The sequence below is a fragment of the Lycium ferocissimum genome, chromosome 12, assembly GCF_029784015.1.
Source record: "Lycium ferocissimum isolate CSIRO_LF1 chromosome 12, AGI_CSIRO_Lferr_CH_V1, whole genome shotgun sequence".
NCBI lineage: Eukaryota > Viridiplantae > Streptophyta > Magnoliopsida > Solanales > Solanaceae > Lycium > Lycium ferocissimum.
Window position 1 is genome coordinate 61,189,025 of NC_081353.1, and position 15,550 is coordinate 61,204,574.

A 15,550-nucleotide genomic window follows, 5' to 3' on the forward strand; every position below is an offset into this window, starting at 1 on the left:
ATGCAAATTTCCTAAACTTTAATATTTAGAGGTTAATCAAAAATCCCTTTGCGTTTAAATGTGATTTCGAAAAGATGTTCTACCATTTTTCTTCTACTAGTCTCTGGGAACGTGCGTTGCACGTTTATTCCAAAATACTTATCACAATTTTGTATTGCGAAAATATCAATTTTTAATCGTACACATATTTTAGAACTTATTTTGAGCTATGAAAATAGAAATAAAACATTCAAAGAGTTATATCTAGTTATTTGAAGTTACAAAATCTTATAAACGTTGATTTGACTTTTACTGACCTAATACTTCATTTTTTAAAGAAAAATACAAATTCAAACATGCATATAATATAATGAAAACATCTGTCTCATAAAAATTAACAATTATACAAGAAAAATGGAAACTAAATCACTACATACTTTTCGTACCATCAGGATCAACCCAATGTTTCAATCACAAGTCATGTGAATCTTCATTCATCTCAAACACATGAATATTAAAAAGAAATATAGAATAACTACATATTTTAGTTCAAATTGATAAAATAAATTTTCGATGACATTTATTTAAGATTAAAAAAAAGGAAAAGTAAATGACAATTGAATAAGGTTATAATAAAAAGACACCATCTAATCAGGCGTAGCAGAAAAGAAACACGCCAAGAATATGATATAGATAATTTTTAAAATATAAAAAGGAACACTCAGAATATTTTATACAACGAAATTCGAATGAAGAGATTAGTCAGTCTACCTGATAAAAGATAAAAGCTTTGATAGAACGATGAAGGAGAAGACCAGAAAAAGGCAGAGATTCTTGGTTATGATGTAGTGCTAACAAATAGTAACTGATAAGCAAATGCGACATAAATTCTTTTCCGAGATCATCTGGATTGTTGTGAGTGATCCTCGTTTTTGTTGTTTATACATAAAATCTAAGAGAAAAGTATTTTAACCAGGTCTCAATATATTATTCCTTCCATGTGTGCACATCAAGATCAGAGTAAAGAATGAACGAAATAGGATAATCTTTATCGAGTTAGAATTTAAAAAGTCATGGTTGTAACGATCCGTTTTGTCGTTATAGTCTTTTCGGTACTTTTGACCCTTCCCCGAGCTTGTTTAGCTCACATTTGACCCGAGGAGACCGTTGACACGCTTCCGAAGCCTTTAGATATGATTTGAGTGACTTTGTGGGAAGAATGGGCTTAAAGCGAAAAAGAGTTGACTCAATGTTGACTTTTGAGTAAACGGACCTTTTTCGGGAATTCGTCGATTCCGACAGGTCCGGTTGGTCTTTTAGAACCAATGGGTATATTCAGTTCGGTTCCCAATGCACTCGGGTGCATTTTGGGACTTGGGTTGGGAAGTTGATTTCGAGTTATTGGGGGATTGACTTGGTCAACGAGACCTCCGTTGGAAATTTCGAGGCCACGAGTGCATTCGTAGCGTGTTTTAATGTATGTCTGCATATATGGTCTGTGAGCAGATGGTCTCGGCTGATAGTCGGGATTTCGGGTTGAAATTGTGAAACTTGGGAAATTTCGGTGTCCGGTGCCCTTGGCGGCACCAGATCAAGGCAAATGTACCACTTTAGTGGTTTTCCTGCCGCTATAGCGACCATGAGTAAATTATGCAGGACCGCTGAAGCAGTAGAGTGGGCGCAGAAGTGGGCGACGGGCGGTTAGGTTCATTAAATGAGTGTTAAAAGCCCTAAGTCCTTCATTCATTACCATTCCTAAATCAGAACTATTGGGAGCATTTCAAGGCATTTCTTGGGGGAAAATCGCTATGGTAAGTCCTACCATCTTCATTGCTATTCCATATTCCATTAATCACCTTAGGAATCCATTAATCATGCTAGTTTCATTAAGAGCTTGAGGATTAAAAGAGGGTTCAATGGGTTCTTTATTCTAGGCTATTAAATCTTGATTTATTGAATGGGTTAGCTTTATTAAGCATGCAATTGATGATTAGAATCTATTATTGCATGATTCCTCCCTAATTAGTGGCTAATTTATGGAATTGGAAGTTAGGGTTCATACCCAAATTTGGGGGTTTTGCCTAGAATCTGAATTTAAGTGATTTGTTAGTTCTCCTAACTTTTAATTGATGGAAATTGATCACCTATCATGTTGAGACCTATAGATTCCTTATTCCATCTTTCTAGTTCATAAACCCCATACCATAGGTTGGGATTTGGGTCTTGAATAGAAGTAAGGTCTGAATGATGTTTCTTCTTGATTCTAATTTCATGATTCAGATATGTTCAGACTTCCATTTTCTCGAGGCTCAAAGGAAGGGAAAGACTAAGGTTTGATTATTAGAGACTTTCGTTCGGGTCGTCTAGGTAGGTTATGGTTTACCTTATGGTGAGACTTCGATTACCGAAGGATATGTTTAGATGATATTGTCGGAGAATGCATGTAAACCTTCGGGTATGAAGTTGGGTTGGATATTGTCTTAGGTTGGGCCTTGTTTTATGATTTGGGGGCTAGCCAACCCATTGTGTTGTTGACTTATCTTGATTTATTTACTTATTGGCTCGTTGCCACGTTGAGACATTGGGTATTTGTGACTAGGGATATGTCATGATTATGATATTGCGGTACTTTTCTTGATTGATATTGAGATGAGAATTGTGGTTCCATTGTGGCTTATTGTGTAACCTTATTATTGATATCACTTGTGTGCCCGGTGTGGTACTGTTTGGGATTAGATTGGGTGTTGATATCACATTGCATTGTGTTCATACATCTTGATGATACATTGATATTGCATGGTTATGGTACTGATGATGATAAGTGAAAGAGTGTAGCCTCCGAGGTCTCTGTCGGAGGGCGTAAAAGAAAGATGAGAGTCTGTGATCCGAGTTCATTTATCGGAGCTGAACGAGTGTACGTTGACGGGAACGAATAAATGTACGATGCTCGAGGTCTCTTGCTGAGATCGAAAGAGTGCTCGTGATCCGAGGTTATTTTTCGGATTCGCGAAGGCCAATTATTAAGTCGGTTCCACCAACTTTAACCCCCTATATAAAGGTTAAAACCCTTTTTTTTCACCAAATTATTTCCCAAAAAACTCAAAAAATGAGCAAGGGTGTGAGGATATCATAAAATTGAGTGATTTTCAAGTGGCGGAGTATTAGTTTAGGTTCGGATAGCGCACAATTGTGATTGTAGTATCGTTTTGCGGTGGATTCTAGGAAAACATTGAAGATATTGCTATTTTAGTAAGAATAAGGTATGAATCTCTCCCTATTGATACTGCTCTAGGTTTATTTACGGAGATAGAGCGATTAAATGGTCGTATAATGAAGTAGTTGGTTGAAAAATTGGATAAACACCATATCGGATGTTTTATGGAGTATTTTGGTATTGATGATGATGTTGTGATGTTAGTATTGTTGTTGTTATTGTTGGTTGTTGGTATTGTGATTTCGAGCTAGGGGTATAAACAGGGGATATGTCAGCCTTAATTTCTATAGCATTCTAAATAGATTTCATTTGAAGGCTTAAGACACAATTAAGACAAAGATATAAAGATAAGACTAACAATGGTATGAATTCTCTTCAACGTAGATTTGTGAGCTTGGGAAGATAAGCGTAAGTAGTTAAGAAGACCAAAAGGTATGTTAAGGCTATCCTTTCCTTCACTTTGGCATGATCCTTTGATATGAACGAACAAGCGAGTAAACGAGCTTATATTACTATACTCTTAGAAGTATTAGGAATACTTCTTGGCCATTGATGATCCCGTTCCCCCGTTATGTCCTTCTCGTCATGGGTGTCGAGATTTCATGTATTGGTAATGTTAGCTCAGCAGTTATCCACTAGAGTTAGTGTGACATCATATTATTCTGAGAGTTCTACGTATTCATTTTATTTATGCATTGCATTCATATTCATATGCATATTGACCCATGACCAGAAGGCGTTATATACGCGTATATTCTATGTATATGGGGTAATGTGGGGAAAGGTATAGGCGTTATATACGCATTACCACCGATCGCTGGTGCACCTTGATGATGATATATGGATCGGGCCGTACGTTCCTCGCACTATTATATATACGATCACCGTACGTTCCCGCACTATTACACGGTATATGGATCGGGCTGAACGTTCCTCGGCACTATGACTTATATATATGCATGAGCATGATTACCATTAAGAGCATGCATGCTATGCACCCACAGAGGCATTGTCAGTATATAGATTTATGCAAATGTTTTCGTATACTACCATGGCATACGTATATCTAGACAATGGGGCCGATTTCCGAGATCGTATCATCCTTACCATGATTCTTATGTTTATGTTACTTCTATGCCTTACATACTCGCACATTATCCGTACCGACTCCCCTATTATTCGGGGGAGTGGGGGGGGGAGGGGTCGCATTCATGCCCGTAGGTTCGTGTACGCAGAGAGACAATCCAGGCCTCGCAGAGGACTTCCCCGCCGTAGTCGGTGCGCTCTCCACAATCCGTAGCCGCGGTCTATTTTGGTACGTTATTTTGGGATGTATATGCATATATGGGTATGATGGGAGCTCTGTCCCGTCCTTTCTACAACTTGTACTCCATTAGAGGTCTGTAGACAGTTGTGTATAGTTGGGATGTTATATAGCCTTGACGACTCTTATTTTGTTGTACAGTATATGTAGCGGCCTAATCGGCTTGCATCGTTCTTTCCATCTTATATGTACAGATTATGCAGAGTTTATGACGACATCCTTTCATGAGTCAGTATGAGTTCGGTTTGAGCTATTTATGGGCCCTTGTTATTTAATGTCATTCAGATATCAGTATAGGGGTGTTTGGTCACTAGAGATTAGGCACTCACGACTCATCAATTTGGGTCGTGACAGAAGTGGTATCAAAGCAGTTCCGTCCTTGAGTTGTCTACAGACCATGTCTAGTAGAGTCTTATTTATGGGTGTGTCGTGCACGACATTTATAAACAGGAGGCTACAGGACATTTAGGATGTTGCCATTCTTTCTGTCCTAGATCGTGCGACAGAGCTGTTAGATAAGAATTTCCTTTCTAATGATTTGTTCTGATTTCAGCGATGCCTCGCAAGAAAGCTACAGTTGCCCAGAAGGGTGGGGGAGTGGCTAGGGAGGCCACTAGTCGTACTCAGCGGGTTACTAGGGCTCGAGCCGAGTCTCAGAGTAAGAGCCCGTCTCAGACTTCACATACCCCACCTCCAGCACCTGCCCCAGTGCCCCCAGTTCCTTAGCCAGATGCACCGGGCCAGGATGTGCGGGATGCTATATCGCTATTGATAAGATTGGTAGCCGCTCGTGCCCGCCAGCCAGGAGTTGGCGTTGACCGGCGCACCGAGCTGGTGGTGCGAGGTTAAGACTTTCCTCGGGTTAGATCTTCCAGAGTTCTCTGTGTTAAAGAAAAATATGGACCCTCAAGACTTTATTGATAGTATGCAGAGGACCTTGAGGGTTATGCACGCTGATGAGGTCTAGTCCGTGGAGTTGGCTTCTTACCGGCTCCATGATATTGCAAAGTTGTCTGGTATCGGACACGGGAGCCGGCCTGGGAGAGAATGCCCCCCGCCTTTTGGCAAGAGTTTTCAGATGCTTTTATTCGCCATTATTTACCACCAGAAGTTCAACGGGCCCGAACAGATAGGTTCATGCGTATTGAGCAGGGCAGTATGAGTGTTCAGGAGTATTGTGTACATTTTGATTCCTTGGCTAGATATGCCCCAGCCATGGTGGCTGAGATGGAGGACAGAGTTCATCGTTTCGTGGCTGGTCTAGGGCCACATTTGATAGATAAGTATACGACTGCTGCATTACAGCCAGGCATGGATATTTCCCGTATACAGGCTTATACACAGAATTTGAAAGATCGTAAGCGTCAGCAGAGGATAGAGCGTTAGCGTGAGCGTGACCGGGGCCGTGGTAAGAGGGCTAGATCTTTAGATGTTGGGAGTGAGTTTAGAGGAGGACAGAGACAACAGTATTCCCGGTATCCATTCTATTCTTTAGGGAGTGCACCTCCGCGGTTTTCAGGTTCGAGATTTGATCGGTCTTCTTATTCTGGAGCGGGCCAAAGTTCAAGAGCATTAGGTTCTCAGTACAGACCAAAGTCAGGCCAGGTGAGACCACCTTTGCCCTGGTGTGCCCAAAGGTGGTAAGTTACACGCTGGACAGTGTCAACTGGGATCAGAAGCTTGCTATGCTTGTGATCAGCCAGGTCATAAGATGAGAGAGTGTCCGACGAGGGGTGGTGCAGGCATCGTTCAGCCTACGGGATCTATAGCTGGTTCTTTTTCATTTGTACGCCCGCAGGGTTTGCGCACTCCAGCAGGACGAGGTAGAGGAAGGAGTGGAGCATCTAGCTCGAGTGGGCCTCAGCACCGCGTTTATACATTAGCCGGTAGACAGGATCGTGAGTCATCTTCTGATGTTGTCACAGGTATATTATCAGTTTCTTCCTATGATGTATACGCACTGATTGACCCCGGATCTACTTTGTCATATATTACTCCGTTTGCTGCTGGTAAATTTGGGGTAGAGCCTGAGTCAATTAAGCCCTTTGAGGTATCTATGCCAGTTGGTGACCCAGTTATAGCTAGGCGAGTGTATCGAGGTTGTGTAGTTATAGTGTGTAATCGTCATACCGTAGCAGATTTTATTGAATTAGATATGATCAATTTTGATGTCATTATGGGAATGGACTGGTTAGCTTCCTGCTATGCTAATGTCGATTGTAGAATGGAGGTTGTCCGGTTCCAGTTTCCAAGCGAACTAGTTTTAGAGTGGAAAGGCAATGCTGCTTCACCGAGGGGTAGGTTTATTTCCTACCTTAAAGCAAGTAAGATGATTAGGAAAGGGTATATCTATCATCTGGTTCGGGCACAGGATTTACATGTAGAGTCACTGACCGTTCAGTCTGTTCCTGTGGTTAATGAATTCCCAGAGGTATTTCCAGATGAGCTTCCAGGCTTTCCGCCGGAGCAGGAGATTGATTTTACTATTGATTTATTACCAGATACTCAGCCAGTATCCATCTCTCTTTATAGGATGGCACCTGCCGAGCTGAAGGAATTAAAGGAGCAATTGAGGGATTTACTTGAGAAAGGCTTTATTAGGCCCAATATATCGTCGTGGGGAGCACCAGTATTATTTGTAAGAAAGAAGGATGGCTCCTTGCGAATATGTATTGATTGTAGGCAATTGAATAAAGTGACTATAAAGAATAAGTATCCACTTTCGAGGATTGATGACTTATTTGACCAGCTGCAGGGTGCCAAGTATTTTTCGAAGATAGACTTGAGATCGGGGTATCATCAGGTTAGAGTGAAGGAGGAAGATATTCCAAAGACGGCATTCAGGACTAGATATAGGCACTATGAGTTCCGTGTCATGTCATTCGGATTATCTAGTGCCCCAGTTGTATTCATGGACTTGATGAACCGTGTTTTCAGACCTTTTTTAGATTCGTTCGTAATTATATTTATAGATGATATTCTAGTTTATTTACCGTCAGAGGCTGAGCATGCAGATCATCTACGCGCAGTGCTTAGAGTTCTTCGAGATAGAGAGTTATATGCGAAGTTTTCCAAATGTGAGTTTTGGTTGAACTCTGTGGCTTTTCTTGGACACATTATTTTAGATGAAGGCATCAGAGTGGATACTCAAATTATTGAAGCTGTGAAGAATTGGCCAAGGCCCAGGACACCACTAGAGATACATGGTTTCTTAGGTCTAGCAGGATATTATAGAAGACTCGTGGAAGGATTTTCTTCTCTTTCAGCCCTATTGACCAAGCTAAATCAAAAATCAGCCAAGTTCCAGTGGACGGATGCATGTGAGCGGAGTTTTCAGACATTGAAGGACAAGTTGACCTCAGCACCTGTCTTGACTCTTCCAGAGGGAACATATGGCTATGTGATATATTGTGATGCTTCAGGTATCGGGTTGGATTGTGTATTAATGCAACACGGTAAGGTTGTTGCTTATGCCTCCAGACAGCTGAAGAAGCACGAGAAGAATTATCCAACTCATGATTTTGAGTTAGCTGCGGTGATCCATGCCTTAAAAATGTGGAGGCACTACTTATACAGTGTTCATGTTGATATTTATACTGATCACAAGAGCCTCTAGTATATATTTAAGCAGAAGGACTTGAACTTACGTCAAAGGCAATGGCTAGAGTTGTTAAATGATTATGATGTTGATATTCTGTACCATCTTGGAAAGGTTAATCTAGTAGCCGATGCTCTTAGTTGTAACTCCATGGGTAGCCTGTCATATGTGCAGCCAGAGAAAAGGGACATAGTCCGTGAAGTTCGTCGACTAGCTAGCCTTGGAGTTCAGCTGTTAGATTCGGGTGATGCAGGAGTTACGGTTCAAGAAACAGCGGTGTCATCTTTGGTAACTGAGATAAAGGAACGCCAGCACGAAGATCTTATTTTAGTTCATTATCGGGATACAGCTCCTCAGAAAGAAAAGACACCTTTCGTGATCACAGGAGATGGAGTACTCAGGTATCGAGGTAGATTGTGCATTCTATTTATCCGGGCACAACAAAAATGTACCATGATCTCAAGGAAGTTTATTGGTGAGATGGTGTGAAAAGAGCTATAGCAGAATTTGTCGCTTAGTGTCCGAATTGTCAGCAAGTTAAGATAGAGCATCAGAAGCCTGGAGGTTTGTTACAGGCTATGGAGATTCCGACATGGAAATGGGAGGTGATTAATTTGGATTTTATTACAGGTTTGCCCCGTACTCAATGGAAGTATGATTCAATATGGGTCGTAGTTGATAGGCTTACAACGTCAGCCCACTTCTTACCTGTCAAAACTACTTATTCAGCGGAGGATTATGCAAAGCTCTATCTTAGAGAGATTGTACGACTTCATGGTGTCTCTACAACCATTATTTCAGATAGAGAAGTGCAATTTACAGCTAACTTCTGGAGATCTTTCCAGAATGGATTAGGGACTCAAAGTAGTCTTAGTACCGCATTTCATCCGTGCATGCATGGACAAGCGGAGCGTACTATACACTCGAGGACATGCCGAGAGCTTGTGTGATCGACTTCCGAGGTAGCCGGGATGATCATTTGCCTCTTATTGAGTTTGCATATAATAACGGAGCTTACCATTCCAAAAGATCCGTATGGCTCCTTATGAGGCTTTATATGAGCGAAGATATAGATCACCTATAGGATGGTTTGAGGTTGGAGAGAATCAACTAGTAGGGCCAGATTTAATACAACAAGCAGTTGACAAAGTGAAAGTGATTCAAGAAAGGTTACTAGCGGCGCAGAGTCGACAGAAATCCTATGTGGATAATCGGCGATGCAAGTTAGAGGTTGAGTTAGGTGCCTGGGTGTTCCTGAAAGTTTCGCCTATGAGTGAAGTTATGAGATTTGGCAGGAAGGGTAAGTTAAGCCCTCGATACATTAGGCCATATAGAATTCTTCGTACAGTGGGTAAGGTAGCATATGAGCTAGGGCTGCCTTCTGATCTGGAGTCTATACATCCAGCGTTCCATGTGTCCATGCTCCGCAAATGCATAGGAGATCCCTCAAGAGTCGTACCAGTAGATGATATTCAAGTGACTGAGCAAGTATCATATGAGGAAATCCCTGTAGCTATATTAGATAGGCAAGTTCGTCGGCTACGAACCAAGGACGTGGTTTCTGTTAAAGTACTCTGGAGAAATAATAATGTCGAGGAGATAGCTTGGGAGGCGGAAGAAGAGATGAAGACTAAGTACCCGCACTTGTTTCCGTTGTCCAGGAGGCCCAGTTTGAGACATTGTCATCCCCAGGTATTGGATTTATTTATAGCTAGTGTGATTGGTCGTGTGAGGCCATATTGTTATATATTTTAGCATGTGGCCCTGTGTGGCATTATTTTGGGTTGCTGTGCAGGATGGTAGTGGTATAGTTATAGGAGAAACTCTGGCAAAATTTTTGTAGAATTCCTGAGAGTTTTAACATTCGAGGACGACTGTTTCTAGGGGGGGAGGATGTTACACCTCGTAATTTTGGATGTTGAGGTTCGTTAGGTGTTAGCTGTTTTAATTGCGATCTGGAGTGATATGCACCTATCTTATGGTTATGAGGGTTTAAGGCAATATATGAGAGGTATCGAAAGGATTGGAGGTCGATCGGGCGAAAAAGGAAAATTTCGGCGAACTGGTTAAAATTTCCCAATGCGTTCACGATAGAGCCTCGCGTTCGCGATGGCCATGGAAATTCCAGACCATCGCGTTCGCGAAGGCTAATTATTAAGTCGGTTGCAACGACTTTAACCCCCTATATAAAGGTTAAAACCCCTTTTTTTCACCAAATTATTTCCCAAAAACTCAGAAAATAGATAAGAGTGTGAGGATATTATAAAATTGAGTGATTTTCAAGTGGCGGAGTATTAGTTTAGGTTCGGATAGTGCACAGTTGTGATTGTAGTATCGTTTTGCGGTGGATTAGGCAAACATTGAAGATATTGCTATTTTAGCAAGAATAAGGTATGAATATCTCCATATTGATACTGCTTTAGGTTTACTTACGGAGATAGAGCGATTAAATGGTCTTATAATGAAGTAGTTGGTTGAAAAATCGGATAAACACCATATGGGATATTTTATGGAGTATTTTGGTATTAATGATGAAGTTGTGATGTTAGTATTGTTGTTGTTGTTGTTGTTGGTTGTTGGTATTGTGATTTCGGGCTAGGGGTATAAACAGGGTAGATGTTGCTCGAATTTCGGTAGATTCTAAATAGATTTCATTTGAAGGCTTAAGACAAGCATATAAAGATAAGCCTAACAATGGTATGAATTTTCTTGAATGTAGATTTGTGAGCTTGGGAAGATAAGCGTAAGTAGTTAAGAAGACCAAAAAGGTATGTTAAGGCTATCCTTTCCTTCATTTTGGCATGATCCTTTGATATGAACGGACAAGCGTGTAAACGAGCTTCCATATTACTCTACTCTTAGAAGTATTAGGAATACTTTAGTCTTTGATGATCCTGTACCCCTGTTATTATGTCCTTCTATTCATGGGTCTCGAGATTTCATGTATTAATAATGTTAGCTCAGCAGTTATCCACTAGAGTTAGTGTGACATCATATTATTCCGAGAGTTCTATGTATTCATTTCATTTATGCATTGAATTCATATTCATATGCCTATTGACCCGTGACCAGAAGGCGTTATATACGCGTATATTATATGTATATGGGGTATGGGGAAAGGGATAGGCGTTATATACACATTACCACCTAATCAGTTGGTGCACCTTGATGATGATATATGGATCGGGTCGTACGTTTCTCGGCACTATTATCTATGGATCAGCCCGTACGTTCCTCGACACTATTATATATGGATTGAGCCGTACGTTCCTCGGCACTATTACATGGTACATAGATCGGGCTGAATGTTCCTCAGCACCATGACCTATTTATATACATGAGCATGATTATCATTGAGAGCATGCATGTTGTGCGCCCACAGAGGCATTGTCAGTATACAGATTTATGCAAATGTTTTCAGATACTGAGTCATACAGATGCATATAGACAGTCAGTCGATTTTTGAGATCAGATTCAGTTCATGATTCTTATACTTATGTTACTTCTATGCCTTACACACTCAGTACATTATCCGTACTGACTCCCCTATTGCCCGGGAGGGGGGGGGGCTGTGTTCATGCATGCAGGTTCAGGTATACAGAGAGTCGATCGAGCTCAGTAGGACTTCCCCTCAGTTGTAGTCGGTGCGCTCCACTCGATCCGGAGCTGCGGTCTATTTTGGTACATTATTTTGGGATGTATATGCATATATGGGTATGACGAGAGCCCTGTCCCGTCCTTTCTATAGCTTATACTCCATTAGATGTTTGTAGACAGTTGTACATAGTTGGGATGCTTTGTAGCCTTGACGACTCTTATTTTGCTGTACAAAGATATGTAGCGGCCTAATCGGCTTGCATCGTTCTTTCTATCTTATATATGTACAGATTAAACAGATTTTATGATGACATCCTTTCATGAGTCAGTATAAGTTCGGTTTGAGCTATTTATGGGCCCTTGTTATTTAATGTCATTTAGATACGAGTACAGGGGTGTTTGGTCACTAGAGATCAGGCACCCATCACGACTCATCGATTTGGGTCGTGACATTTGTACTGACCTGCACTTGCTGCATTCTTTTATGAATGCAGAGTACTAGGTGGGATCCACTTTTACTCCTCGTGAATGATATTCGAGGATTACTGATTCGAGTCCCTTAAGTGTTAGCATGAGGGCGTTTGCTGCACGAAGACTCTTCTTATTATTATGTCTTGCTTTCCATTCTAAGACATAATTTTTCGACTATTGATGCATTATTGTTCAGACTTTTAGTATTTAGTTAGATGCTCCCTTATGACCAGACCAAATACTGGGGTAGATTTCATTTATTTCTGCACTTATTTATATTATATTGTGAGACTTACGTTATTTTACTTTATTCTGCTTATTTTTATTATTTGTGAATGTTATGTTAAGGGTTCGCTTACTGAGGTGGGAAAGATATGTGCCCGCACGACTTAGTGAAATTGGGTCTTGACAAGTTGGTATCAGAGCCCTAGGGTACCCGGTCTATAATACAAAAGCGTGTCTAGTAGAGTCTCGTGGATCGGTACGATGAACTCCGTACTTATCTGGGAGAGGCTATAGGACATTTAGGAAACTTCACTTTCTTTCATTCTTTCGTGCTACTTTATTCTAATTGGTATCTGAAACAATCAAATTGGTATCTGATTCTTATCTCTTCTCTCACAGATGGTGAGGGCTCGAACCACGATAACCCGAGATCAGGTGCCAGAGCCCACAGCTGCGACTGACACCAGGGGATGAGCGACGGTCAGAGAATGCGATCGAGCTAGAGGCCGCGGGGCTGCACCAGTCAGGGACAGGGCTCCTGCAGTAGGGCAGTGGCGTGTGAGATCTCGGTCTCGCGATCTTGAGGTTCAACAGGTTCGAGACCCGACCGTCTGGGATGATGTGGCTCCAGCACGAGCACACCCCAAGGCTATTTTAGAGCAGATGATACATGATACTATGGCTCGTATTCTACTCTATTTGGATGCCCAGCAAGCTACCGCTGGTGTTACTTCTCCGGGTGGAGGATCACAGACTAAAGGTGGAGCACATACCCCGAGCGCAGGCACTCCATGCAACACATCTTCGTCGTTGCCGTAGGTTCATGGATGGATGCGCGTCGACCCCAGGAGATGATTTTAGACCCGTGGCAGGCCCTATTATGACTTTGACCGATCAGGAGCTGGTAGGGAGGTTCAGAAAGATGGAGCAGCCGAGATTCACTGGTACTTCTAGAGAGAATGCATATGAGTTTATATTGGACATGCACGGGTTATTGCATAGGATAGGGATTGTTGAGACCCACGAGGTCGACCATGTGTCATACCAGTTTAGCGGAGACGTGAAAACCTGGTGGAGGTACTTCATTTCTTGCAGACCAGAGGGTTCTCCTCCACTTACGTGAACACAGTTTTATCGGGCCTTCATTGAGAAGTATGTTCCCTAGGCTTTGAGAGAGACATGTAGAGATGAGTTCCTCTACTTGCAGCAGAGAGGATTGTCCGTTGATACTTATGTGGCTCACTATTTGCATTTGGCCTGTTATTTAGCACTCGCCTTCCTACTAAGCCCAGCAAGATTCGACGATTTGTTGGGGGGCTCTGTACTGCTCTTCAGATCCCATGCCTTCAGCTTGAGGCTACGGGTGCTTCCTTCCAGTCTATTGTTGAGCATGTTTCCTTAGCCGAGGCTGCTAAGGCCTACGAATTTGGAGGGGTTAGTGAGAAGAGGCAGAGATAGTTTGGGGGTTATAGTGGTTCCAGCTCGAGGAGCACCGGACAATCTTCTAGGCAGTATCAGTCCTATTCTATTACATCTCAGAAAATTCTCCGTTGATGCACAAAAGGAATAGACTAACGGAAGGCACGAAGTGTGCGATATTTCAATAAGTAAGAAATAGCATTTGATGACCCTAATTGAGATTGCAAAGACATTTGAGGTAAGAGAAAAAAGTTACCAAGGAAGGCAAGGTATACGTTACGTATCGAAAGAGATTTACGAGTACCGAATTTATGATGACTTAATGATGCTTTGGAGAAGAGTTATAACATCCCTTAGATTGTTAATGAGGTGTTATACAAGTGTTAAGAAGGTTCCATAAGGATTGAAAATCAAACGAGTCGACGAGAATGAGTTCGAAAAAGCTGGGCATTATAGGCCCAACATACTAGCCGTATAAAATATACTGGCCGTATGTTAGGCCGTATATTCAGCCCATATTGGCAGCCTTCACTGGACCAAAAGTACGGCCAAACATACGGTCGAAGATAAATTATACGGACCGTATGTTGGTCCGTGAAATCAAAGCGGCTGCATTGTGAATTATTAATAAGGGGACCAAGTTCATTTCATTTCATTTCATCTTCACTCCCCTTCGTCTAGAACTCTCTAAGTAACATTTCTCCACACCTCTCCCACAAGAATTCAAGAGATATTAATGATCAACTTCATCAAACCAAGAGAATCAAGTGTAAGAAACTCATTAAAATTCATCCAAGACAAGAAATCCAGAGGGAAGTGGAACTAGGGTTTTGCTCAAGTGAAGTGTTTCCACCCAAAGTCCATTCCTACACCATCTAAGGTAATTTTTATGGTCTTTCCATGCTGTTTAAGGTATTGAGAGGTCGAAAGACTTGTAGGTAAGGAGATAGAAAATGGGTCATAATGTGAGAATAGTGATATTTTTTAGTAGTAGCTTGGATTGAGTCATGATTCTTGATATGTTGTGATTATGATTATGTTATAAATGGCGTTAAAAAACATGGGTTAGACATTTTATATGAGTGAATGTAATAGTGTGTCATGACCATGATTATGGATGATTTGAAGTGGATTGAGAAATATGGATAATGTAGGTGAATGAAGACTATTGTTATGATGTTGTGAATGTTATTGTAGATGTTTGGGAGTTGATATATGATATGGGGGAAGTTGTATAAATAAAGGAGATGCTGCCCAATTTTCTCTAGCTTTAGTCAAGTATGCTAAGCTATCGATTTTCTAATGTTAGTATAAACTCTAATGAAGGTAGAAACGTGATATTGAAGGAGAACGTTCAAGCAATAGAATAGTTGAACGAAAAGGTATGTAAGGCTAACCCTTCTTTCAATAAGGCATGGTTCCTTGGCCATATATCTATTCTTTCATGAGCCTATGATGACCTCCAAATGATTCTATCTTTAAAGCTATCAAAGCTCATGATTCTCGTTATGTTTATGATTCGCTTAAATTCCTTATACGATGGGTGATCTCAAGGATAGATGTAATAAAACGACGATAGTAATGATGTCAAAGATGCTTATGAGCTCTTACGTATATGTGTCTATGTATGACTATTATAACACCCAGCTTATATGTATCGGGTATGATATGTATTGCGCGCACACCACGCTGGGTTGGGTGCGGACAACCTGAGCCTTGGTAG